Source organism: Myotis lucifugus, unplaced genomic scaffold (assembly GCF_000147115.1).
Source record: "Myotis lucifugus unplaced genomic scaffold, Myoluc2.0 scaffold_0, whole genome shotgun sequence".
Taxonomy (NCBI): domain Eukaryota; kingdom Metazoa; phylum Chordata; class Mammalia; order Chiroptera; family Vespertilionidae; genus Myotis; species Myotis lucifugus.
The window spans coordinates 26,180,050-26,205,413 of record NW_005871048.1 but is presented as its reverse complement, the minus strand read 5'-3'; the positions used below and the strand labels follow the sequence as shown (position 1 = coordinate 26,205,413).

At 38.6% G+C, this 25,364-nt stretch overlaps 1 protein-coding gene and 1 non-coding gene across 7 annotated transcripts in view; both read right to left on the bottom strand.

Annotated features, from left to right (window-relative positions):
- FAM172A (family with sequence similarity 172 member A) overlaps positions 1 to 9,155 on the bottom strand; it is a 379,783-nt gene extending 370,628 nt beyond the window's left edge. For 4 of the 6 annotated variants that reach the window (XM_006081215.3, XM_023749986.1, XM_006081217.3 and 1 more), the window contains exon 1: positions 8,969 to 9,140. The gene's annotated coding sequence lies outside the window, so the exon portion shown is untranslated. Of the gene's footprint in view, positions 1 to 8,968 lie in introns of all 6 variants that reach the window. The other 2 variants (XM_023749992.1, XM_023749974.1) reach the window with 2 other exon arrangements.
- LOC111825628 lies at positions 3,048 to 3,236 on the bottom strand. Its single transcript, XR_002828813.1, has one exon. It is a non-coding gene; the product is annotated as a U2 spliceosomal RNA (small nuclear RNA).
- Positions 9,156 to 25,364: the final 16,209 nt, after the last annotated feature.

Here is a 25,364-nt window from a genome sequence, read left to right as displayed (position 1 = left end):
GTATGGTAAATGTATGTTTAAGATGACAGAAACTGCCAAACTTTCAATAGTGACTGAACATTCTGCTTTCCAATTTCATTCTCATTTTGCATTTTATTAAGCTGTAAGATACAGGCTCTTTATCAGATGGATGGACGGTTGGTCACAGCTTCAGAATGTCAACAAAAACAAATTCTCGATCGACAATGACAGCTCTCACACACACATGTGATTGGCGCCAGTGAGAGCTTTATATGTATCACGCATGCGCGAGTCAACATTTATTTTTAAATTGCCAGTGCGCATTATATATACCGGCCAATCGGTCAGCCGGTTGGACAGACGTACGATCGATCACTTAGACTTTTATATATATAGATTGAAACCACTCTATTCACTCTCCAAGTCTTAGGAATACCTAAATTGTAGCAGGTTAAGTTTCTAATAAACTCTGGGTAAATCCATTTTTTAACGTTATAAAAGACTTTTTTTTAATTGCCCAAGAGGTTTTTCCTTGTACAAAAACACCATCATTTTGCAAGTCATACAAAAATACAGTATTAAAACAAAAAATCCCAGCTGGTGTGGGTCAGTCAATGGCTGAACATTGACCCATAAACAAGGAGGTCGAAGTTCGATTCCCATGTCAGGACAAATGCCCGGTTTTGTGTTCAATCCTCAGTAGAGGGGCATGCAGGAGACAGCTGATCAGTGATTCTCTCTCATCATTGATGATTCTGTCTCTCCTCTCTCTTCCTTTCTGTAATCAATAAAAATATATTTTTAAAAAAAGACTGCTCCCAGTATAATAACCAGTAGCAGCTTATAAAACACAAGCTATCCAGGTGAGACATCAGTAACCTACTTCCCACCAGTTCTCCAAAGACAGTCCCAGAAAAATAATCTTTAAACGAAATCTGCAACAAATCTTGTTAGAAGGTAAATTTCCTCAATTAAACTATTTTCAAACTATAGAAAAAAATTAAATAGGGTCTTTTTCAAGCATAACACAATAATACACAATGTATTATTTCCTATCATCTTTCATTCCATTTTCCTTCTTTCTTTTCTTTCATGCACTTTCTTTTTTTCCTCAGTCACTTTGGATGGTATAGAATCCAAAATTCTTCACTAATTTCTTCTTTCTGACCACTTTCTTCTTCCAAGTTTTTGAACAATCTCAGATTGTTCAAAGTGGGTCTATGGGAAACTAAGTTCAAACTCTAAACATTCCTCTACTAGAGCACAAGCAATCCAATCAATGATGAAGAAAAATAGATCAGCCATTAGTCTGCTCAGGCTGTCGTAACAAGATACCAGAAACTAGAAGGCTTAAACAGAAATTTATTTTCTCAGAGTTCTGGAAGCTGTAAGTCCCAGGGCAAGATCGAGCAGGGCTGGTTCATGGTAAGAACCCTACCTATTCCTGGCTTTAGACAGCCATCTTATTGCTATGTCCTCAGTGGGTGGAGAAAGCAATCCAGGGAGCTCTCTGGTGTCTCTTCTTATGAGGACACATACTAACAGATCAGGGTTCCACCCTATGACTTCATTTAACCTTACATATTGTCCTTGGGATTTGGGCTTCAACATATACATTTGGATGGCGGTGGGGAGTAAAATTCAGTCCATAGCAATTAGAAAGAAATGAATCAGAGGCCATTTTTGTCCCTAATCAGAGAAAGGAAGGAGCAGAGAAAGGAGATGTGGAAGTTCGTGGACAACTACAGAGTTAGAGGGCACAGTCCACACAAGAGACTACCCCCACTTCTAACACCAATTGCAAGTTCAGAGGCTTCCTAAAGTCCCCTAAGGTTCAAGAATTCCCTAGAATTATTATCAGATAATAAACTATTATTACTTTATTATTAAAGACTCAATGAGCTCACTGAAAACTGTTATACTCATGGTTATGGTTTATTACAGGGAAAGGATAAAGATTTACACTGGGGAAGAGAAGCACATAGGACAGAGCTCAGGAGAGCACCAAACATGGAGTTTCTGATGTCCTCTCCCTGTAGACTCACGGACATGCTACTCTGCCCATATCTACCAGTATGTCTGACAATGTACATGGAGTATTATTGCCAACCAGAAAAGCTAACAGGAGACATGGTGTTCAGAGTTTTAGTGGGGCTCCATGGAGGCATGATTGGCTACATGGTTGATCTAGGTTTCCAGGTCCACTGATATCATGTGACCCAAGCCCCCACCCTAAGTCATGTAGTTAGTATTTCTGGCATAGGCAGTCTCCATCCTAAGACTACAGGAGAATGGCTAATCCCACCCTAAACCACACTGTTGTACAACGTGACCCAAGACCCCCAGGCAAACATTCCTGGAAGTGCTGTAGGCAGTTAGACAGACACAGCAGAACAAGACTACAGGTCAGGTACAGAAGGTCACCAGGGTGAAAAGCCCCAGGTGCCTAACAATGGACAATCAACTGTAGGGTTGGACCTAACTCCCAGGGTGACTCTTCCCCCTCTAGCATATCACTGGTCATGCAGTTTGGACCCCATAACCTTTCCTCCCTAGAAATAACATCTATGTCTCAGTTGTATTTCAGCTCCAGGCCCAGAGAAGCAACAAACCAACCACTGCTGACGTCAGGACCAGCTGCATTGAATAAAGCTCTGGTGCCGGCCAATCAATCAATGGAGACCACAATCCTGAAAGGACACACCTGGAAAACTGCTGAATATTCTATGAAGATCTTTCCCTGGGACCTTCCCTAAAATCTCACCCTTAAAACCCTTAGGACGAAGGTCCCAGTGCACTCTCCCTCATGGGAGCATGCCCCTGTCTTTCCCTTCCTTCTCCCTCTCCCCCAAGCACTTTACCATTAGCTTCCCCACTCCCTAGCTCTAAGGGCCCTTCCTTTATCTCTATAACTTGTTTCCTAAGCCCATTTCCTCTAGGAATAACTTTTTCTAGCTCTGTAATTTACCCAATAAATGTTCTCTTACAGTTGGGTCTTGTTCTGAATTCTTTACTAGCCAGAACCCAAGTACTGAGGTCACTGAAACCAGGTTTGGTCGGACCCCTCTGGTCAGACACCTGGTGTCGTTCCCACCACCTACAACAGAAGTACTGCAATACCAGGTCGATGTGTGGAGTGGACGAAACAAGCTCCTACCATCTCCTAATACCAAAAATCCATTTAATATACTGTCTTCGGATAGAGGGTGTATCCAATATTAAACTGGTAAGAACAGATACTACACTTGATCTTAGCCAAAAGGCTGAGGAGCAATAACTAACTGATCCTTAAGTTCTCAATTTAAGCATTATTTTCTCGAGAAAGCCTTTATATAACCCCAAGCAAGGCATTGTGCCTCTCCCAACATACTTCTATCATAATACAACATATTTTGTTAAAGTCTTACCTTTATAGCAGACATGCCAACCAGCATGCAAGATCTCAAGTGTGTCTTATGATTAGATATCCATCTCTTACTGATTCTAGTTAACTGAGACCCTAATTAACTCTTGCTCTGTTTTCCTTCCCTCATACTTCGGTTTAGAGCTTGGGCCTTTGCCTGTTTATCCCCCCTCCTCCCTACCTCTTTTGAGACCAAAGTCCTATCCCTGTTGAGCTAATCCCTACTGACAGACTACCTTTCTTTGCCACCTGAACTTGCCCAATGTTCTTCACTGATCCTTCCGACCCATCCCCCAACCAATTCCTGGATATGACCACGTAAGATAAGTACCCCAACTACATTAGAGGGTGTTAAGCCAAATGGATCAAGATGATTAATTTCCAAACTTCTGGAGTTAGAACCAGAATCATTTATATAGTATAGACAAAAACAATGATATGCAGAAGACTAGGGTAATTCAAATCAAATGAGCATCTCACCCATCAATTAATCAAATTTTTCACATTTTTTAAATGCCCCACCTTGAAATATAATCTTGCTCACAATGTTAGTTTGTTCCATGTTCTAAACAAGACACAGAAAACTAAGCTATGCTTTGTACATTAAAAAGATATCACTCACACTCCTTCATTACCTTGGATATTAATTCTGAATTGTTTTTTAAATACTAGTAGAGGTAGTATATCTGTTGAACCACATATAGTATCTTTCCAACTGCTTTCTTATACCAAATCATATATGAAAGCAGCACAGCTCTGCTGTCTGTAACCTTCTTTGACTTAGCTGTGAAATTTTGAGCAAGTCAGTCATTTGACACCTCATCTGTAGCAAATTAATCAATTTTAATTTGCAAAAGAATGATAAGCAAAATTATGGTTCAATTTTTCATTCATTAAATTAAAGCACAATAATCAATTTAAATGAGCTTCATAGCTGAAATAGCCCAAGAATGTTTAATAGATGATGATAGTGTACAAAACATTCAATTATTTAAAAAAAGATATGTCACCTTTAACTAATGGGCCATTAGCCATTAAAAAATCCCTTTCTTTCTTAAACAGATAATCTAAAATGTTTTTTCAAAATGCTGGACAATGTTGAATTACACATTACTCATTGAATTACTCAATTAAGACTCATTACTTTAGGGATAGAAATTATGTGACACCTGGTCTGAAAAACTTATAGTCGGACTATACAGACTGCACACCTCCCAAACACTGACTGTTGAACCAAATGGACTGATGTACATTACTCGATGTACAATCGGTCTTACTGAATTACTCAAGGTCAAGTGACTGACTTCAGAACCACAGGCTGAGATGTAGCTGGGATTTTCACTCCCTCACCCTATCCCACAATCCATTACAATCTGTGGAGCCACATTACTTTCTGTCACTGTGTTGCTGGGTCCTCTCACCTTTACTGTCAGTTCTGGTGCTTACCATCCATTACTATTACTGATCTCTGACTCTCTCCATCTAGCCACATCCAAATGCTATACTGCTATCCAACATTTCTTTTCTCTGTTTCTTCATCATTTTTGTCTCTTCTGTTTCCTGCTCTTCTCAGCTACTAGACAAAAGAGAGCTACTTCACAGGCACAGTAAGCCAATCAATACACTCCTTTCCTTCTAATGAAAAAGAAAAAAATCAAATTATGTCAGAATGATCTCTGGCTTTTCTAAAGCATTTCCATCACAATCTGATACTCAAAGGTTCATTCATTTTTACAAAAGATGTGATAGTTTCTTTTATTTCTAAGTTTGAAGTTACTGCAGATACCTTTTCTAGACACTGAAGCTTTTACATGATAGTATTTTAGGGTTAAAAAAAGCAACAGAAGAGCAACAAGAAGACATAGTGGCTGCCTTTTTAACTCTTAAAAGATTTATCAAAAAAAAAATCTCCAAGAATTTCTATGAAAATCAGATCTTAAAACAAATGGATAGTACTCCAAATGGATATATATATATATCCCCAAAGCATATAAAAAGATCCTTAACATCACCAATCATTAGGAAAATGCAAATCAAGAGCACAGGAGATACAACTTCATACCCATTAGGCTGGTTATTACCAAAAAACAGAAATTCTATTTGGAGAGGATGTGAAGTGTTGTTGAGGAGGGGAGAAATTGAAACCTCTGTGTTTTGCTGAAGGAAATATAAAATAATCTAGCCACTGTGGATAATGTACGGCAATTCCTAAAGAATTAAACATAGAATTACCATATGATCTAGTAATTCCACTGCTGGGAATATACCTAAAATAAATGAAAGTAGATTCGCATAGCCATGATCATAGCAGCATCATTCATAGTAACCAAAGGTGTGAGCAACACAAGAAACCACAAACAAATGAAGGGATAAACAAAATGTGGAATATACATACAATGGAATATTATTCAGCCTAAGGATATTTTAAATTAACGCATGCTACAACATGGATAAACCTCGAAGGCATTGTGCTAAGTGAAATAAGTCAGTTACAAAAGGGCAAATCTTGTATGATTCCACATATATGAGGCACCTAGAGTACAGACAAAATTCGCAGAAACAAAAGTAGATTGGGGGTTGCTAGGGTTGAGGGAAGGGCGGTAATGGGAGTTAATGTTTAAAGGGTACCGATTTTTAGTTGAGGAAGATGAAAAGTTCTGAAGATGGATGATAATGATGTTTGTATATCAGTGTGAATGTACTTAATGCCATTGAAATGTACAGTCAAAAATAGTTACAATAGCAAAAGTTGTTAAGTATACTTTACCACAATAAAAAAAATGAATAAAGTTGAAATAGAGCAGAGAAGTACTTGCTACTTAGTTACCCATGGCTATTATGCAAACCCAATCTGACTTTAAAACAGCACAAGTTATGTACAATGAGTAAATGGTTCTTGACTTTGTTGGTGCTGTTGGAAACATCTCTACATAACTAAGAATGTCAGATTCTCCTCATGGAGGTCAGCTTGGGAAAGCTGAGAAAAATAGGCTGTCCATAAATAAGATTGCTCATGCACACACCAAACCACTAAATAAATATTTGTTCGCAAGATTTTTGCACCTTAATGCCTCCATTCCTACATCCTTGCTACTCCAAGATAGACCAAACGTTCTCTTGCCTCCAAGCCTTTTGTTAGCCTAAAACAGTGGTCGGCAAACCGCGGCTCGCGAGCCACATGTGGCTCTTCGGCCCCTTGAGTGTGGCTCTTCCACAAAATACCACGTGCGGGCACGCACTATGGTGCGATTGAAACTTCATAGCCCATGCACGGAAGTCGGTTTTCCGAAAGGAGATAGATGAAACAAGTCGAGTGTGGATGGGAGAGTTGGAAGGGGTCAACCTCAGCGAACGTACCTCAATCAGATTGAGGACGTTTTTAGCAAAGGCCAGCTTAGGAGCACCCTAATTAAGTTAATAACAATGTACCTACCTATATAGTTTAAGTTTAAAAAATTTGGCTCTCAAAAGAAATTTCAATCGTTGTACTGTTGATATTTGGCTCTGTTGACTAATGAGTTTGCTGACCACTGGCCTAAAACAACTGTCCCCCACTCACTTCATTTAGATCTCTTCTCAAATAAATGTCCCCTTATCAGAGAGGCTGAGCTTGATCACCCTATCTAAAATATTCTCTCTCCCCTTACCGAGCTTTGTTTTTCTTCATAGCTCTTATCACTACTTGAGATATATATGCTTGTTAATTTTCTTTCTTCATCCACTACAGTAAAACCTCAATATAACGAAAGGACTAATTTGGGTGAGGGGGTGTCTGTTAAAGCCAAAAGTCCCTTATGTAATAAAGTAGTTTTTCCGAATGCATGTATTAAGAAATTGACCAACTAATTTACCTGTTTTTACTTATGTAGACACATTTGTGTGATTAAAATTAAGTAATGTATGAAAAGTTTAATTTCACAGAAAAGTTTTCTATATGTATTACTGTTATTTTAAATTTATACTGAATAGGTCTAGTAAATGCTTGCATTCACCAGTCACTGGGAGTAAACAAATACACACGGTTGGGGCGTGGCTTAGCCCACGTGTTAAAACTGATTTAGAAAGTCACACCACAGGACAACAGAACCAATTACCACACAGGATGCAGTGTGATCACGTGGTAATCATTTGCCGAATATTGTTTACGAGAGGTGATTATTAGATTTCACTATGTAGTCTATAGTTGTAGACATGGAATAGTCATTTGTCTGTGAAATAACTACAGTGTTTTTTTCCAACATATGGCCTATTCTGTTAAATTTGTTAAAAATAACGGTGATTAATAACAAAAAAAAATAACCTATTACTTTCATTATAAGCAAATCTTGGCTAAAAGCATTTTGAAATTAACAGGGTGCTAATTTTCACATAGGACATACGGAAATTTTGTCCGTTAAATCGAGGTCCACAAAATGGAGGATTTACTGTACAACGTAACTTCAGAAGCATAAGGACTTTCTTGGCCGGGATGGTATTCCCAGCACCTGGAACACTGCCTGGCACATTGAAGGTAGCCGATAAATAGCTGTTAAATGAATAGATGGGTGTTCACAGCTTCGCAGAGCACATTCCCTCTTGGCCTCGGCACCATCTACCAGTCTTGCAGCGTTCACTGCCTCGGAGCCATCCACAGCATCCATCCCTCTTCAGGCTTCACTCGTGAAGTGGTAGGAACACCTACTTTACCAGTCAGAAGCCTGGTACCAGCAGTGACAGTACCATCTTCATTAAGCTCTTCACACAGTGCTCTCTGACTCAGTTTCTAAATACGCTAAATGAATACAGTACATCTATCCCTCATAATGCTGGATAAAGGACAAAAAATAAAGAATGTAGCTCTAACCCTGCTTTAAGACAAAATGATACTAATGTACTGCACAGCAAGCATCACATTGCACGTATTCTGATAAAAGTTACAAGGCACTTGATAGTCTGAAAACCACCAAATTTTCCCTTTACAAGTTTTCAGAGTATTGGAGTGAATGGACAAATGCAACAAAGTAGGCTGTCAATAAATATAGTCAAAAAATTAGGTAACGAGTGACTTGGCCCAACAGACACACACTGGAGCACTGCACAGACTGCTTCCTAAATACACCTAACTTTATTTCCAAGCCGGACGTGTCCAGCTAAGTGAAATTCAGCCCCGTTCACTGTCCCACCAGCGTCCACGCGTGTGGCAACTTTGGAGAACATTTTATAACCGCACTTCAACCTTCTGTCTGCAAGAAATGACTCTTGGTAAAGTTTTGGCAGTTGATAATTCCTGTAGAAAAAAAATAATCTTTAACCAGAGAACCTCGGTATCTCCCCATGTGAGGAAGCCTGGGAGTACAGGTTACACCTGGGGCTCCCAGCACCCCCGCGTCCGGGTGTAAGTAGTCACTGAGGGACACACGGGCCCCGCCCCGCCAGGGAGGCGGGAGCTGCCCGTCAGCGGGCCAGGCCCGAGGACGGAGGCGTCCGCACAAAACGCGCCGCGGCGCTAGGGTACCTCCGGCCCGGGGCCAGCAACCCGCACCCGAGAAGGACCAAGCCAGCCCCCGACTCTGACGCCGGCCCTGGCCTGCCGGGGGCTCGCGTCCCCGCAGACGGAGGTCCTACCTGAGCTCTGCCCGCGGCTGCGGGGCTGCGAGGGGAGGCGGGAGGAGGCGTGGCCTTCCAGCGCGCCCTGGCGAACTCCCTCGTGCGGCCCGAGTGACTTTCTCTCTCGGGATCCGCGCCCCGAACAAGTTCAAGTTGCACTTCCGGGGTCCGCGAGAGGCTGGAGCGTCATCACGCACGCGACCGCGCCAAGTCCGGAAATGGGCGGGGCGTGGTCGCTGGCCGGGTTCCTGTGGCGCTGGGTGGGCTGGGAGGGAGTCCTGGGGAGGCGAGCGGTCACGTTCCTCACCTGCCCGCTGTGCTCGCCCCGCGCTCGCCTTTCCGAAGGGCGGGACGCCACTCCCTGGAGCCACCCCGGAGCCCGGTTCTTCCCGCGGAATTTGAGTAACAATTCCTGAGTGTGCCTGCACTACTGCCCTCCCTGCCGCTGTGGTGTAGCCCCCTTAGCGATCCGTTCACCTCCGGAAGGGACCGGAGGTGATAGAGAAGATAAATGTACCTCTCAATTACGATTCAGATAAAGCTGGAAGTTAAGGGCGGGTGCCCCGAGCCTGCGCTTTTTCCTGTTTGCTGAACCAGGCATAGCTTGGAGACATTGCAGGTTCTGTTCGAGACCACGGCAATGAAGTGTGTCCTCGTCTTTTTGTTGGCGGAGGGTCTTGCCTTCAGTTTGCAAAAAAATGTAAAATGGGGGTATGCCTAGATTGGAAACAGCGGTGGAAAGCTATAGCCACATTGCTATCCGGGTTTGCTCCTCAGCCCTTAGGGCAAAAATCCCTGAAAGTAAAAATTACCCATGAAAATGCCCTAACTCAGTGGTTCTCAACCTTCCTAATGCCGTGACCCTTTAATACAGTTCCTCATGTTGTGGTGAACCCCAATTTCATTGTTACAAATTGAACATAATTAAAGCATAGTGATTAATCACAAAAACAATATGTAATAATATATGTGTTTTCCCATGGTCTTAAGCTACCCCTGTGAAAGGGTCGTTCGACCCCCAAAGGGGTCGCGACCCACAGGTTGAGAACCGCTGCCCTAACTGATCCACAGAATACATGCTGTTAAGTGTAAATTTTAGATCTTTAATTCTTGTGCACTATTGAATGTGAGATCTCATAGCTAGTTTAAATGTTTGAAAGGAGAGTTTGTGTGTAGATATCAGGGCGTTTTAACAATCCTGATAAATCCTTAGAGCAACTCAGTCTTCATCTTGATCATTCAACAGTGTTTGACACAGTTAAGCACATCCTTGTTCTTGAAACATTTTTTTTTCCATTTGACTTTTGTGAAATCGCAGTGCTCTTTTGATTCTCCTTTGCTGGATTCTTCCTGATTTCTAAATGTTAGTGTGGCCCAGATCACTTCCCCTCTTTATCCGACCTCCTTCCCCAGGTGATCTCGTCCCTTCTCTTCATTGTCTTCATATGGCATCACTATGCTGATGGCTTCTAAATATCCACAGCCAGCTCTGCCTTCATGGAGTTCTGTATTCATATATCTAACTTCTTGTTCAACATACCTACTAGGGTATTTAACATGCAATTAAAACTCCATATTTTCTACCTCCAAAACTTGTTCTGTTGCACATCTTCCCATGTCAGTAAATGACACATTGATTCTTACAATTGTTCAGGTCATCTTTGAATTCTCTTTCTCTGACAATCCACATCCAGTCTCTCAGCAAAATCCAAAATTGCTCTCTTTTCAAAAGGTAGTCCTCACTGGATGCTGTAGTAGTCTCTTGTTCTACAGGCTACTATTCTTGCCTCCCTATAGTCTAGACTCCTACTGTCAGCTGTAGAAATCCTTTTAAAATGCAAATCAGAATTTGTTCCTTTCCTCTTCAAAACCTTTAAGAGCTTCCTACTTAAAATAGAATAGGGAATTGTTTCCATAAATCTACAACATCTGACCCCAGTCCACCCCATGCCTCCACTAAAAATGAGGGTGGTAAGAGATTTGGGGTAGAGGATGGGGAGCAGAGAAAACTTGTCCAATAACCTTGGATTGGGGAAAACAGGAGTCCCAAAAGTGATTGACAACTCTCTTGAGTGGAAATATTTAAAGGCAAGACACTGACTAGGGTACCTGTGATGACAGAGTAAAAAGATAAGAACAGTCAAGTTTTCCCAACAGCATGTAGACATGTTAGCAAATGGTTGTATGTATTAGTTTTCTATGGCTTTCATAGGCAGTATAGTGAGTCCTCACTTAACATCCATTGATAGGATCTTGGAAACTATAACTTCAAGCAAAGCAAGGTATAATGAAACGAATTTTACCATAGACTAATTGATATAAATGAGATAAGTTCTTATAGTATACTTCTGATCACAAAAACATCACCAAACTTCTAAATAAAGATGCAAACACTTCCAATAGTCCACATTGAAATAAATGTGAATGAGCTATACATACACTTAAGAAAGACTAATAAAAACAAATGAAATAATTATTTTCTAACCTGCTCAGTGTTGTGGGCAGCCAGAGCCTATCGCATCAGCTCAGGGAACAAGGCAGGAACCAACCCTGGGCAGAACGGCAGTCCTTTGCAGAGCTCACTCACACACACTCACCCCACTCTCACTCACACTGGGATAATTTAGACTTGCCAATTAACTTACTGTGTACATCTGTGGGACCAAACCAGAGTACCTAGAGAACACCCGTGAAGGCATGGGGAAAATTAGCTAACTCCTCATAGACAGTGACCCCAGCCAGGAATCATTTTTTCCCCTCACCAATGTTATAATGAAATGATGTTGAATAAAACAATGTTATTCAAGGACCTTCTGTATCTCAAATTAGGTGGCTAAAACAACAAAAATTGTCTCACAATTCTGGGGATTAGAAATCAAAATCAAATTGAGGTACAGGGTTGTTTCCTTCTGAGGACTGTGAGGAAGAACTTGTTCCGTGCCTCCCTTCTAGTTTCTAGTGGTTTGAAAGCATCTTTCATGCCCCTTGACTTGTAGATGCATCACCCAAATGTCTGCCTTCATCTTCAGATGGCATTCTCCCTACGTTCTGGCTCTGTGTCCAAATTTCTCCTTTTTATAGAGATAACAATCATTTTTGGAGGGGCCACCCTTATGAGTTAATTTAGCTAATTTTAACTTGATTAATGTTCTAATTATCAAATAAGGTTACATGCCTACATACTGCGATGAGGACTTCAATATATCTTTTTGGAAGAGGGGCATAATTCAACCGGTGTCACTAGGGTAGAATTGTTTTGAAAGGAGAGAAGCAACTCCAGTAGAAAGAAGGGAGAAGCATACCAACCAGAAGAACCAGGTTTTTTAAGCCACCAAAAGATGGGCCACATGGAAATTTTTAGGTGCTCGGTGGAGCATGCATCTCATGTATCAGGGAATGGCAATATTGAAGTTCCTGGATTTGGGTGAATCTCCAAAAATGTATCAAAGGACAGAAAGCACCAGCATTTGGACATTTGCTACAGAAGGGACAACGACCTCAATTTACAAAAGCCTTTTCTTCGCACACCTAAACTGACCCCGAAGGAGCTCAAAGTAAAACTAGTGTGGGACATAGACAAGTAAAAGGGGGAGGAACTAGGACAAGATAGATCATACCCTCTTCCTTTCAACCATATTTGTGGGTGACTCAGGCCTAGAAGATGTTTTAAAGTGATTTAGAGGTTTCCAGTTCAACATGTAAAGAGTTTAGAACTTGAAAATCAGTCACTCCCATCCTGACAATAAGAAAAAGCTATACAAACAGAAAGTCAACAACTCTTCTAAGATCAGTCTGAGAATTGTCACAGGGCAAACTGCTGTTCCCCCAAACTGTAGAGACAGGTGGATAAAGAGAAGCACAGCTTACTGGGAGCAGAAGCCAGCAGTGGGAGCCAGTATGGGTAGGAACACTTTAAAACTGTAATTAATGAATTGTTAGGCTAGATTGAGAGTTAAAAACTCCAAGTAATCACAGTTGTGTGAAGGAAGGTGGAGAGTGGCACCCACACTTTCGTAAGTTTTGCCTCCAGGAGCTCTGCCAGGTTCTTAAAATGAAGATAGCAAAATCTCCTGACAGTGGGAGAGGAAAAGTGATCTTTATGAAATATTCCCAGAGCTCTCTGTTTTCCATAACAACGCCTGCCTTATAAGGGAAACTAATTTACCAGAGCCTACCCAACTGGGGATTTACCAATCTAGAAAATGGATATACTCAACATCAGCCTTTTCTAGCCTTCCAAGTAAAGGAAAAGTAGACAACATTCATGAACAGAAAGGTACAGTAAACAGAGCGATGAAAACACTAAGAAAGAATCAAAAGGAAATATTAGAAATCAAAAACACTATAACAGAAATGAAAAGTATAAGTGACTGAACACAAACAAGAAAAGAGTCTAGGTTGAGGATATGTCAACAGAAACTTCCAAAACATAAATGCAAAGAGAAGAAAAGAATGAAAGAGATGGACTAGACTATCCAAGAACTGTGGGAAAATTAAACAAGGTGTAACATATGCTTAATGGGAATAACAGAAGGAGAAGAAAGAGAGAAAGGAACAAAAGGACTATTTGAAATAACAATGACTGAGAATGTTTCCAAAATTAATGACCCACAAACCCACAGATCCAGGAAACTCAGGGAATTTCAAAAATGATAAATACTAAAAACAAACAAACTGTACGTGGGCATATATATTCAAAGAGGAGAAAATCTTGAAAGAAGCCAAAGGTCGAACAAACAAACAAACAAACAAACAAACAAAAAAACAGCCTTGCCTGGAAAGAAAAAGGATAAGAATTACATTGGACTCCTTTTGAGAAACAATACAAGAAGAGAGTAGAATGAGATATTTAAAGTGTTGGGAAAAAACAACAACCTAGAATTCTGTATACAGTGAAATTATTCTTCAAAAGTAGAAAAGAAATAATAGCTCTCCACAAGAAAAAATTGAGGAAAATTGTTACCAGTAGACCAGCTGGTGAAATAAAATCTTTTATTTTCCTTAATTTTATTGATCTAACAGATAACACTGTTTAAAATAATATCAACATTGTTTTCTGTGATGATAGCTAATGGATAAGTAAAACGAATGACAGCAATGTTATAAGGGACAGGAGGGAGGAATTGGAAATAATCTGTATTTTTACTACCCATGAAATGGTATTATTTAAAAGTAGACTTAAATAAATTGTAAATGTATTTTGCAAACTCTAGAGCAAACACTTTTAAAAGTTTTTAAAAAGTCTAATTAATATGTTAAGAGAGGAGAGAAACTAAAATCATATACAATATTCAATTAAAATCAGAGAAGGCAGGAAAAAGTGGAAGACAAAGAAAAGAAAGAAAGAAAAAGGAAAATGGATAGAAAATATTTGAAATGATTTAGATCATATTGTACTTTTAAATAAGATAAAATTTGAGACATTCCAAAATATCCTAATATGACCAGAAAAGCCATAATGCCTATTTGTCATATAAACCAGGGATAGAGGAAAAGATCTGACAAAGCAGGTTTGAATTATAGTTAATAGAAGAAAAATTGGGTTTTCTGCTTGTTACCCATCCCCCACCAAGTGCTGCATATTCAATATGCCTTTTTTAGAGGCATAGTTATATATAAATACCTATAAATTAGAGAAACTTCAATGTTTAATACATTATATCAAATAATTATATAAAATTATATTTTCAAGGTTGTAATGGTACTTCCACTTTGGAATATTAGGACTGTGTAATTTTTCAATCCCTATTGGTACTTTTCCTCTCTTATATTCCCTTCCCTTTTATATCTCAAATATGAGCTCTATTCCTGGTTTTCCACAATTATTTCTGTAAGCACAAACTTTACTCTTACTCTTCTTTGTTCTAATCCTTTTATACACTGATGTCTCTATTGTTGGCAATCTAATTATTCCCATATATCTTCAGAAACATACTCTATCTCTCAATATTTACTGAAATTTGATATATTGGATGTTAAATATGGTTAATGTGTTTTTAAGATGTATTCCCACATCCTTATAAGGATCTCTCTCTCTCTCTCTCTCTCTCTCTCTCATCTCTCTCTCACACACACTCATTCTACATTGCTTTGATAAATCTTAGCAGTGAGAGTACAACTATGTGATTAGTCCTGTGAGAGATCTAGCTAATCTCTGAATGGAGAGGTGGTCTTGAAGACTCCCCCAACACAATTATACATTCTCAAAAGAAAATGCAAGCAATGAAGACTGATCCCAAGATACCTCACTGCCAGAATCATCAGATCGGATTTTAAAGAGCTATTATAACTATGCTCAATGACATAAAGGAAAGGACACTCATACTGAATGAAAATCCAGGAAGTTTCAGCAAACATAAAAACTATGCTAAAGAACTAAATGGAAATTATATTACAAAAAAAATAGAATATCTGAAAAATTTAAAATCTACTGGATGGGCAGAATGGAGATTGTGAAGAGAGAATCAGTGAACTTGGAGAAAGATAAATACAAAAATATCATAAATATGCACAATAGAGTCAAGCTGCTTAGAACCAATAATAAAGAGAAAATCTTGAAAGCAGCCAGAATAAAATAACATGTTAATACAGGGGAACAATGATCCAGATGTTCCATTGTTTCCTCATCAGAAACCAGGGGCTGGGAAAGAGTGGATCATCTTTAAAGAGCTAAAAGAAAATGTCCATCAATACAGAATTTTGTATCTAGTGAAATATCCTCAAGAATAGTGAAATAAACATTTTCATGTAAAAGAGAAATAACAGAATCCATCACTGCACTACAAGAAAGGTTAATGGAAGTGCATTAAAGGCAGATGTAAATTTAGATCTTCAGGGAGAAGGAACATTGGAAATAGAAAATACTTCATTAAATATAAAAGTTTACTTTTCCTCTTAATTTCATTAAAATATATATAACTATTTGAAACAAAAATTATCCCCTTTTTTAATGCTATTTTTTCCAAAGTTAATCATGGTATTGTTTTTTCCTGTTAGTTATGTAGGTGGGGGTATAATTTCTAATCTGGAGGAAAGAATGAGGCTCTGAGTCAGTAGATAGAGCTTTTCAGTAGTGACAGTTCCCCTAAAGATATAGGGGTGGAAAACATAGGTAAGCTAAAGTCTCCCACAGTTACCAAAATAAGGGTTTTATTTTTTGTGGAGGATTTCCCTGTTGGTCTTCCCGCTCACCCCCTGGGCAATTTTATACCTTTTTTACAGGCACAGTGTAACGTCAAGCTTTGCTATGTGATATTTTTCTCCCACAACATGTATTTGTTAAGAATTGACTGCTTGACAGAAAACCCAAATAACAGCAGTTTAAATAAGACAGAAGTTTATTTCTCATACACATAAATGCAGGACCCCAGGATTACTTTTATGGCTCCACAATTATCCATGACCCAGCTTTCTACCTTTTTGTAGTTCTGGTAAGCCCAGTATGTGCCATCTACATCTAACCTTTATGCCCACATTCCCGCCAAAAGGAAGAGGGAAAATGTCCTTTAAGAATTTCCCAGCCATAGCCGGTTTGGCTCAGTGGATAGAGCATTGGCCCGCAGACTGGAGGGTTGCAGGTTCGATTCCAGTGAAGGACACGTATCTCTGTTGCAGGCTTGATCCCTGGCTCTGGTCAGGGTGCATGCGGGAGGCAAACAATGTGTCTCTCTCACATCAATGTTTTTCTCTCTTTGTCTCTCCTCCTCCCTTCCACTCTCTCTAAAAATCAATGGAAAAATATCTTCCAGTGAGGATTAACAACAAAACAAAACAACAAAGAATTTCCCAGCATTTGTTCACACCATTTTTGTTTACATCTAATTGGTCAGTAGGCCAATAACTACCATGCTACTAAATCCTGGGAAATTTGATCTTGCTTCTTCTAGATGACCTTGCTCTACGAAACAAAAGGAAAAATGGGTCTTTGCGTTAGGCTTCCATATATATTATTTCCAGGAAGACACTTTCCAAGCAGATTGCTCACTTTCTTCAGGGAGCCATTCTCAAGATGTTAGCCTGCGGTGAGATTCCAGCCACAGTGTGTCTGAGTCCAAGGTAGTAGTTTCTGTTCAGTTGGCCATCTTGAACCAGAAGCTTCCCTCCATGGAAAAAGTGCTGGGGAATTGCTTTAGGGACTTTATAAGAAAATATATGTACTGGCTAAATAACCTTCTTAACCTTTATATTTGTTTTGTATTTGGGGTCTACTGGAGTAAAATTCATCTGAAGAAAGCATTAGTCTGTGGAAGTTTGAAAGCTATTATCAGTACCCTCTGCAGATAGCATAGGCTCACCACTGGGCAACTATAAGAGCAGATTTGGCCTCTTCCCTCTGCAGTTCTAGGCTGTCTGTGGTCTCCAGGAAGCAATTCAACTGAAATGAGCCATCTACTCCATCCCTGTTGTTATGCTTACCAGTCCAGGGACAGCACCAGATACCTACACGAAGGAAAAGCTTCTTAGGCCTTCCTTTTTTATTTGGCTTCAAGATAACCAATTCAGCTTGTAGATTTTATTGTATAAAATGAAGTGTCTTGAGCCTGTGTACCTCTTACTCATGCCAGTGCTTACCGGGTTAGATTCAAATACAATGTACAGCACAGTGCTATTTAGATTTGCAGTAATTTTATTTTCTATAACTGATCTCCTGTTCTATAGCTCTCATTTCTGCTAAGGTAGATTTTTGTTTTAATCCTTAATTTTACCAGTTAAGACCAACTTTCTTTTACAGTGTAAAATGGTTTCCTGCTAAATGTTTACTCATCCCAATAACTAAACTTTCCATTAGGAATACATCCTGTCAGACAATTGGCCCCATTTCTAACTTTTTCTTCTCAAGAGAGTATTGTGTATAGGGGAAACTCAAGTATCTTCATGGAGGTGGTGCAGGAGGCCTCTCTGTTCCTCTGGATTCCTGTTGGACTCCTTTGCAGTGAAATTTCTCCTAATTACTGGGAATCCTATTATAGGGTACATGGAGGTATGGACTGCTCTTTCTTTTGGTCACTGTCCTAGTATTCATCACTATTGTTCAACAACACTTGCCTGTAGTTTTGCAGTTCCTTCAAACTGATCTTTATGCCAATACCGTAATGTTTTGATTACAGTAGCTCTGTAAGTAATCTGAAATCAGGGAGTGTAATGCCTCCAGCTTTGTTCTTCTTTCTTATTATTGTTTTTGGCTATGCAGAATCTTTTGTGGTTACATATAAATTTTAGGTTTGCTTTTTCTATTTCTGTGAAAAAGTCATTGGAATTTTGATAGGGATTTTGTTGAATCTTTAGATTGCATTGGGAAGAAAAGACATTTTAATAATATTAATTTTTCTAATCCATGAGCACAGAATATCTTTTCTTTGTGTCTTCTTTAATTTGTTTCATTAATGTCATAGTTTTTAGTGTGCAGGTCTTTCACCTTCTTGGTTAAATTATTTTCCTAGGTATTTTATTCTTTTGTTACAATTGCAAATGGAATTGTTTTCTTAGTATCTCTTTTTGATAGTTCATTATTAGTGTATACAAACACAACAGATTTTTATATATTGATTTTTGTATACTGCAACTTTATTGAATTGATTAATGGTGACATTTTTTTGGTAGCATCTTTTAGAGTTTTCCCATACATAGTATCATGTCATCTGCAAATAGTGACAGTTTTACTTCTTCCTTTCCAATTTGGATGCTTTTTTTTCCTTGCAATTACTCTGGCTAGGACTTCCAATATTCTGTTGAATAAAAGTGGCAGGAGTATGCATGCTTGTCTTGTTCCTGATCTAGAGGGAAAGCTTTCAGCTCTTCACCATTGAGTCTGATGTTAGCTGTGGGCTCATCACATATGGCTTTTATTATGTCAATCTATGTTTACTCTGTACCTTTTGTTGAATTTTTACCATAAGTGGATGTTGAATTTCATCAAGTGTTTTTCTGCATCTATTGAGATGATGTTATTTTTATCCTTCATTTTGTTAAGGTGGTGTGTCTGCAGTTGTTGAACCATCCATACATTCCTGGAATAAATCCCACTTGTTCGTGGTATGTGAGTCTTTAAATGCATTGTTGAATTGGGTTTGTTAAGATTTTGTTGAGGATTTTTGCATAAATGTTCATCAGGGATATTAGCCTGTAATATTCTTTTGGCATCCTTATCTGGTTTTGATATCAGGGTAATACTGACCCCATAAACTGAATTTGGAAGTATTCCTCCTCTTCTACTCTTGGAAGAGATGGAGAAGGATTGACATTAATTCTTTGAATGTTTGGTAGAATTAACCAGTGAAGCCATCTGGTCCTGGACTTTTGTTTGTTGGGAAGTTTTTTTTATTATTAATTCAATCTCCTTACTAGTAATCAGTCTGTTCAGATTTTCTATTTCTTCCTGAGTCAGTCTTGGCAATTTCTATGTTTCTAGGAATTTATCCATTTCTTATAGGTTGTCCAATTTGTTGTCATGTAATTGTTTATAGTAATTGTTCAAAGAAAGAAGATGGCACCCGTCAGCCTTTGTCCCTGAGAGTACTCAAGCATGCCCCTAGATTTGCAGTAAGTTAGATGCCTTCCCATCAGGCTAGTACTTTAAGATTAACATTGAGCCTCTCATAGAAAGTATGGGTGATATTGACTGCTTCTGCGCCTGACCCTGAGGAGAATGAGTTTGGAACTCTGAGCCCTTTAGGAGTCATCTTTCAGATCACTAGGCTCCTTGGACATGAGCGCTGTTCGTTTTCAAAGCTACATATTTTGGGGGCTCATCACTCCGGTGCAGATCTTAAAAGTTGGGATGCCCAATGTAGGATTCAAACACTTTGCTCCTCAAAGAGAATCTGGAGTTTTGAGTTCCATTCTCATTGCAGGTCATAGCATAAGGGGTAGCGTTTTTTGGCAAGATGGGTTTCAGCCCATCAGCTTCATTGTTTTTTTTTCTCATTTGCATGACCACTCATTTGCATGTAGTGATCACTCAGGTAGTTTTTACATTTTTTTTTCCCCCTCAAAGGAAATTGCTCTACTGTAGCTATAGTTTCAACGTGTTTGTGGGAGGAGGTTAAGTAGATCTCCCTATATCATATCTTGGAACAGAACCACCCTGTGTCTTTATTTAAAATTTGGGCCAGTTTTTTTCTACAACTCATTTATGTATTATCTCAACTAGGGCTCTCAATACAGACCTCAGTGAGACCTTAATTCCCTTGAGAGAGAATTCAATTATCTACTTATGGAGAGCCTGGCATAGAGCCTGGCTTATCATAGCTGCTTAATAAATTGCACCAAATACTAACTCCCAACTGTTCTTATTTCTAGTCTACTCTATTTCCACTTCCCTACATGGTTCCCCCCATATAGGATATTTCAGGGCCCAAATTCCAACTTGTGGTGATCAGACTCCAGGGTGGCTCCCATCATCTTTACCTCTTGATTCACACTATTGTGTGATTAATCCCTCCCTCCTAAGCCCTGGTGGGATGAGTGACTTGCTTTTACTAGTAACCACTAGAATTTGGAAAAGGTGATTAAATATGCATGGTTACATGCATTTGATTATGTTACATACTAGAGGCCTGGTGCATGAATTCATGCACGGGTGGGGTCCCTCAGCCTGGCTGGCAATCAGGGCCGATTGGGGGGACCAGCCAGCCAGGGGGAGGGGCTGCAGGAGGTTGGCCGGCCGGGGGGAGGGACCATGGAAGGTTGGCCCACTGGGGCGGGGGGGAAGGGACCGTGGGAGGGTGACCGGCCACAGGATGTTGGCTGGGCGAGGGAGGTTGCCTGTGGGAGCGCACTGACCACCAGGGGGCAGCTCCTGCATTGAGTGTCTGCCCCCTGGTGGTCAGTGCGCTTCATAGCAACCAGTCGTTCGGTTGCTTAGGCTTTTATACATATAGATGGTTGTAATATTGATTGTGCAAGGAGACTCTCCCTCCCTTGCTGACCTTAAGAAAGCCAGAAGCCATATTGGGGAAACTCAGATGAAAGGAAACTGAGGCCCCAAGTCTTAAAACCTGCTAAGTAAGGAATGTTATCAATAACTATGTGAGCTTAAAAGGGGATCCTCCCCGAATTGAGCCTTAGATGAGACCACTACTAGCTGACATTTCCATTGTAATCTTGTGAGATCCCAAGCAGAGATCCATGCTTAACGATGTCCAGACACTTGACACACAGAGACTATGAGATAATAAATGTATGTTGTTTTAAGCTGCCAAATGTGGTACTATTGTTATGCAGCAATAAGTAATTAGCACAGATTTTTACTCATGCAAGTAATTATTACAATATTTTGAGAGGGAAAAGGTTTTACAATGTTTTGGATTCTTTAAATTCTGGAGAAACAAGAGTGTACTGCTTTACTGATGGTGCTGTTGAAAATATATCTCAAAGGCAAGGCAGATAGTTTTTGTTTTGTTTTTTATCATTATGTGGACTATGCTGGTCTCAGTTCCTATTAAAACCTAAGAGCTTTCAGGCATCATGTTAGGAATGTTTATTTGTGGAGATTCCACCTACAGCAGTGTTTCTTGTTCAGTTGGGTAAAACATAACATAAAATCTTAATCTTAAGTGTATAGTTCAGTAGTGTTGTTTATTCACATTGTTGTGAAACAGATTTCCAGAACTTTTTCATCTTGTAAAAATGAGAAAGTCTACCTATACCCATTATACTACTCTTTTTCCATCACCATAGCCCCAAGTAACCACCATTTTACTTTGTTTCTATAAATTTGATTACATTAGATATGTCATAGAAGTGGAATCGTATACTATTTGTGTTTTTTGTGACCGTCTTATTTCACTTAGATAATGTCTTCAAAATTCACTCGTGTAACATATGACAGGATTTTGTTCTTTTTAAAGGGTGAATATAGCTTTTTAACATTTTTATTATGAAACATTTCAAGTATAACAAAAAGCATAAAAGATCTTAAAGATTTTTTTGTAGTAAGATATACTAATTACAAATGATCTGAAGTTCTCTATGACTCACAATTTTATCTGAAGTGGAATTAATAGGACATTTTGAGTAAGCTTGTATTGGTAGACAAAATAGTTTTTCCTATTTCTTGTTTGGTAGTTCTATAACAGTGTTAAATCTGAAACATACATTTCCATCTACATTTTATTAAAAATTAATTCATACTGTTTACACATAGTAATTGCTAAACCAATAATAAAATAGATACCTCTTTATAATTACAAAAATACAGTTAAGAAGAATAGTGAGGAAGATAATATTTTACAGGGAGATAATATTTTTGTAGTAAGCATATGGTGAGTTATGAAGTATTTATTTCTGTTGTTAACACATACAAATGCAAAATTATTGTGAGAAAGGAAACTGTTTTTGAAATACCACTTCTTATCATACTTTAAGAAACGTATCAAGTATGGAGTCAAAATGATCTGATAAATTAGTAACTTGTCATTTAACATTTCCAGTTATAAAGTTTATTGCACTTATGACTACAGTAATTTCACTGAGCAAGTATAGAAGAGAATTCAACTGCCAGCTCTTCTCTCTTTTCTATTTTCCTCTCCTTCCAACTCATCCCATTCTCCTCTTGCTATACTTCTTTGAAAAGGGAGTCATAGAGAAATGTCTACATATATTTTGTAAAAATTACAGAAATGTAAGAACATCAGAAAACATGATATTCAATGTCATATGGTCTAAAATAGTTTGTGATATAAAGCTTCTCCCAGATGGCCTGTAGATTGCTCAATAGTCTAAATGTCTTCATTCAATAGCCGTCTTTAAAACAACTGTGTTTATTAACTGTCAACTAGATGAATGACTTTGTAGTAGGTATTTGGGGAGACTATTGTATAAAAGGAGACTTCATGTTATACTGTAAGGCCTTTAAAGTTTTTAGAATCTAATATCAGGCACTGATAGGAAGGTTATGGTGCGTATAACTTGACTTGGCATATAGGGTGCTAGAACACATTGTTTCCTTAGTGTGTGTAATGTAATGGGAACAAAAAGTAACAGAAACCATAGATAAGGAACTGTTGAGTGAAGATGGCTGGAGTCAGTGTTGAACATAATTTTATGAGAACAATGGTTTCTGGTTGGGAAAAAAGGCAAGCATGTGGCTTGAGCCAAGAAGATGGCTGGCAGTTGCCTGAACATGGAGCCATTGGGTATAGGATCTGAAAGCACGTGATTGGAACTGATATTTAAAAAGTCACTATATGCAGAGATGTGAATAAAGCTATACTTCAGGAGAGTGCTTTTTGTGGCTATGATTAAGATAAACTGGATGAGGAAGAGGCTATTGGAAAGAAGTCTGGTAAGACCTGGATTTGGAATACAACTACAAAATTAGATTGAAATTTTCAGATGACTCTCAGGGGCCCATGTGACTCCATACAACTTAACATCCAAATGTTGTATTTAAAAATCTTTAGGGGAAGGATTTTCAAACATTTTGTCTGTTGTCATAGATACTTCAAGACTGAAAGAAGAAAAATAATTCAAAGGGAACACGAGATGGCAGCAGTTATTATCATCTAAAGAGAAAGATTGAGGAAAGAAAAACATTTGAAATTATTTTTAAAATAAAAAATGTGGAGCAATTTATTCTTTATGTGCTATATTCCTTTTCACTTCTGAGATTACTCAGTCATTGGTTTCATGCTTCACAGCACATCTGAGGTTCATCCTGACTGTAGTAAAAATCCTACTCCATTATATGTGATTATTTCCTAAAATAAAGCTGTTGCTGTTTTCTGCAGATTATTCTTCCTCCTTGGTATCTGAGGCAGAAGAGTTCTGGATGTTGCAAATTCGTTTTAAATGTTCCAACATTACTTTTTCTTCCTCTTCTAGTTTTTCATCCTTTCTCATTTCCCACCTAAAAGAAAAATCACATCTTAGTATTTTTGTAATGTCCAAACTACAATCAACACTCAATTATTCAAGACTTAAAAATGTTCATTCACTGGTTTATTGAGGCGCCTGTTTCTCCTTGTTTATTCTTTTACCGACTGTCTCTTGGGCAACACAATTAATTCATTGGCACTGATTAGCAGAGTGGGCCAGGAGAATGGGAGAGGAAACTAGTCAAACCAGCTCTACTCCAGGGTATAGTTTTAAAGCATTGTTTTAAATGAGGTTTCTGTATTTCTAGAATGTATACGGCTTACCAGGATATACATGCCTATAAATAAAATCTAGAATTAGACATTAAGAAGCAAATACTTTTCCCACACTGATCAACCTATCAATAGATTTAAATCGCAGAGGTTTATCAGGAAGACTTTAGCAGCAAGAAGAATATGAAACTAAACTGAATATGCCTTAAAGGGAGGTCAGTCTACTCCTAGAAATAAGATCAAATTTGAAGTAATCAAGACAAATCACCCAACAAAAGAAGCAAATGGTTAGCAAGGTTCCACAGATTATTTGTTAAAGGGAAAAAAAGAAAGAAATTAAAGACTTTCTAATTTTGTATGGTTGGGAAATATAGGACAAAATGTTAAGAATATGGAACTAAGTATGTATATAATCTTGCAAAGTAAATGTTATCACAATAACCCAAATACAGTTAACCCTTCCTTCCCCTTCTTCTTCTCTCATATATGAAGGCCCAGGACTGGTCAGGGCGTACTTATCTGTATATATTTCCTTTCTCTTTTCCTCCTATTTCTACCTAAGCCATCCACCATGATATGCTATCACAAAAGGATTTTAAAAGCAATGTTGATACATCCTAAAAGACCCTCTGCTGTAAGGTCTTCAAGGGCATAGGATTTCTTGTTCTAATTAAATCTACTGGGGTGATGTTAGCTAATAACATTATATAATTTTCAATTGTACAATTCTATAATACATCATCTGTATATTGATTGCATTGTATACTCACCATCCATAGTCTAGTCTCCCTCTGTCACCATATATTTGACCCCTTTACCCTCCTTATCCTCCCTGCAGCCCCCTTTTTCCTACAGTTTTCTGAGTCTAAGAGTTTGTTGCTTTCTTTTTATAACCTACATATGATTGAAATCATATGATTCTTGTCATTTTCCAACTGTCTTATTTCACTTAGCATGATATTTTCATGGTCCATCCATGTTGTCACAAATGGCCATTTTTCATCCTTTCTTATGGCTGAGTAGTATTTCATTGTATATATGTACTACATCTTCTTTATCTAGTCATTCATCGAAAGACACTTTGGTTGTTTCTATGTCTTGGCTACTGTAAATATTGCTGCAGTGAACACAGGGTACACATATCTTTACAAATAAATGTTTTTTAAATTTTCATGTAGATACCCAGAAGAGGGACTGCTGGGTCATATAGTAGCTATATTCTTAAATTTTTAGGAGCTTCCATACTGTTTTCCATAGTGGCTGTACAGGTTTACATTCCTACCAGCAATGTAAGAGGGTTCCCTTTTCTCCACATCCTCTCCAAC